The following is a 3,845-nucleotide window of genomic DNA, read 5'->3' on the forward strand; positions in this document are numbered from 1 at the left end:
GGATGGTTGTGAGCCACCATGTGGTTGCTGGGATTTGAACTCTGGACCTTTGGAAGAGCAGTCGGGTGCTCTTACCCACTGAGCCATCTCACCAGCCCTAGAATGACTCTTTAAGCGCCACTTACAACATTCAGCCACTTTTCTAGGCCAGACGAGTCTTCCACATCCCAGAACCTAACACAGTCAAGTTCTCTGAAGAAAAACCCTCTCCCTGGTACCAACTTCTATATTAGTTACTTTTCTGCTGCTGTGATTAAACAAACAAACAAGCAAACCAGCAACAGAAAACAACCACAAAAACATAATCAAAGGCAACCGAAGGAGGGCAGGGCTTATTTTTGTTTATTGTTCCAGAGGAATAAGAGTTCATCATGGCAGGGCAGCATAGCAGCAGTTGGCAGGCACAGTGGTGGGAACGGGATGCTGAGAGCTAAATAAATCTTCTGCAGCAAGCATGAATCAGAGAGTGCAAATTGGAGGTAGTGCAAGGATATACTCTCTCAGAGCCCACCCCCAGTGACACACTTCTTCTGGCAAGGCTGCAAGGCTGCACGGCTGCACGGCTGCACCGCCTGCACTTTCTCAGTACCGCTAACTGGGGACCAAGTGTCCAAACAACTGAATCTATGGGGGAAATTCCCAATTAATACCACCACACCTGTCTTCCTGGGCCTGGTGTTCCTGACCTAGAATAGAGGCAGACAAAAAGCACAGAGGTGGTATTATGAATTTCATTCAGTAAAGATAAACATATAATATGTAGATGTGCATGATGTATATGTGACACATAAAATATGGCAAATATCTATATTATACCATGTCATAAATGGCATTTATTAACTCTGTCGATCAGTTCTTAATATGTCCTCAGGGGGCGTTTCACTTGGCCACATTCCCCTGGTGCATCATGTGTAATGGAGACCTCCTGTTCAGTCTGCCTTCCTTCTCCTTCTCCCTCTTTCTCCCTTTCCTCATGATCCCTACCTACCTGCAGCCCCAGATTAGCCCCCAACAATACAGAAACAAAATATAGTAAATATATAGGATATAATACACAAAATGTCTGTATGAAACACAAAATAAATGAGTGTGTGATATAGCAAGTATATGTTCAATACACAAGCAAGTTTCAGTGTGACACACAGGCAGATGTGATAGATTAATACATAAATACATGCAGGGAGACTGGGAAAATTAAAACGGCACGGAATGTTGTAGGATATTTGATCACACTGTCAACCCTGAGATTGTGTTATTTACTGAAAAAAAAAAAACCTGTTTCTAACTGTGATGTGGCTCAGCCTTAGAACACACCTTTAATCCCAAACAACAAAGATAAAGTTAATTTGTAGAAGGAAACACACATGTTTGAAAGTGATGTCTAATTGAGTGGCAGACAAACTGATGGATCAGAGAAAGATTTGACCGAATAGGATATGCCCAACTCTCGCGAGAAGACAAAGGAAAGAGAAGCTACTTAAGAGGCAGTGCATAAGAGAGAGGTCAGTTTTACCAGGAGAGTTTTACAGAGAAAGGCTGCAGAGAGAGAACAAGCTAGACACAGGTGAGGAGGACAAAAGGAGTCAGAGAATGAGAAGGAGCCAGGTTAGAACATATTGTCAAAGTTATTATGAGGCCATGCAAAGCAATTCAGGAGAGGCCACGAAAGAGAAGCCAGATTGAATCGGTGAGTGTGGAGAGGAGTTTGAGTCAGAACAGCTGAGTTGAGCCATTCAGCCAGAGCCAGAAAGAACTAGGACAGGGTTAGTCTCAGCAGCAAGGCTTAGAGGCTGAAAACATTCTAGACCTACAATAGATGGTACGGTACGGAGGCTAGAAGCTTCCAGGACTAGGCCTGGGTTAACAGACAGGGAGGAGTGAGCCTTGGAGATGACAAATAGAGGAAATAAAAGTTACTTTTACAATGAAAAGGGAAAGAGAGGCCGGGCATGGTGGCCCAAGCCTTTAATCTCAGCACTTGGGAGGCAGAGGCAGGTGAATTTCTGAGTTAACTTTTTTTTCAGCCTAGCTGTAGCCTTTGAGCAATGTAATTTCAAAAGCTACAAAATCATACATAGCTATTGCTAGTGTTAACTGAGAATTTGGAGTTCCTGTTCCTGAGTTCTTAGTCTCCTTAAAAATAGACTCTGAAGGAAGCTAGAGAACAATTTGGCTAGGAATTTGAGAGAAAAATCGACAGGGCAAGTCAGGGTTCTTCAGAGGAACAGAACATACAGAATGAATGTTAGAATGAATATATATAATGAATATATTCATTTTATATATATTATAGATAGAATATGTTATATATTAATTATAATTATTGTATATATGTTTATTTATTTATGTGTTTATTTATTAGAGTAACCACCTATCTATACCTTCCCAAATAGTCACACCAACTGTTCAAATACCCAAGTCTATAAGGCACACATTCCTCATTAAAACAACCACATCTTTCTTTCTGGAGCTGTTGTTCTGTCTCTAGCAAAGAGACAGATATAAGTATATAGATGACATACAAATATCATCCAGTGAATATGTGATATATAAATATATAGTAGGTAAACATATAGTATGTTATTTAAGAATGATACAGGTTCCTGTATCATATAGGTATTTACCATGAGTTGTGTAAGCCTGTATCAAATAGGTATTTACCATGTGTTATGTATCATGACTGTGGTCCAGCTAGTTCAGCAATGGCTATCTCCTAAAGGAGAGGCCAGGACTCTGGTCATTGTTCAGCCCTTGAGGTTGCATGTCTCAGCTGGTCTCAGCTGGTTTCAGTCCCAAGTTTGGCAGAAGGTATGGTTCAGATTTAAGGTGGATCTTCTTCATCAAATATCCCAGATTCAGGATGGGTCTTCCACATCAAAGGATTCAGTCAAGAAATCCCTTCACAGTCATACCCAACTGCTTGGGTTTTAGTTGATTCCAGATTAATCAAGTTGACAACCAAGATTAGCTATCACAGTGGGCAGGCTGTAAATCTTACAGGAAAAGGGAGATGGAGAAAAGAGAATAAGTCAATCTTTTTTGTCTTAGGGTCAACGAAAGCTGGCGGGTTCAGTCATGGAGGTCAGCAAGTAGCAGAAAGCAATGGGGATTCGAATGGGGAAGGTAGGAGATGGATGACTTCAGCAAAAGAGTGGGCACATCCAGAGGGGCAGGAGCCATAATGGGACAAGCTAATAACTAGCAGGTGATCTTCCTGAAATGGTCTGCCTCGGATTATTATATAATCTGCGACAGGTGAGCCCTCATTAAACAAAGCTGTGAGGGACTAATTTTAGGAAAAATTCCTGCTATTATTATGTTTTTCCTGTTATTAGTAAACATATATAACAATCACTAAATAATAGCACACCCCCTTGGAAGCAGATCTCTGCAGATCCATGGAGATGTACTATCTTGTAGTGATGCTATATAGACAAATAAATGACTTAAGTCTTAATGATGATCCTATAAGAATTCCTAAAATTATATCTGTGATTCTGTGATTATTAAGCTCTTTTATTAATGGGACTGCTATTAGGTCCTTTTCAGATAGTCAAAGCTGCCATGAGAACTCTGCCAATCTCCCAAGTGTCACCAGTTAATTGCTCTTAGAGAGTATCTAGACTTTCCCTACTCAGAGCACATTCCAAGAGATTGTAAAACAATTAACCAAAGGTCATTAAAAGGCAACTAACAACTTATTGTAGGTGCGAGGACAGAAGATAAAATACCGACTGGGTTTATCTATACAAAACTTCACTAATAAGTTAGTTATGGTCTTAAACCTTCAGTGAACCTGTGGAGCTGAGACAGGTGATGGATGTTTAGCCAGATAATTACTCCTA

This window comes from Mus caroli, chromosome 7, assembly GCF_900094665.2.
Source record: "Mus caroli chromosome 7, CAROLI_EIJ_v1.1, whole genome shotgun sequence".
NCBI classification, from domain to species: Eukaryota; Metazoa; Chordata; class Mammalia; order Rodentia; family Muridae; genus Mus; species Mus caroli.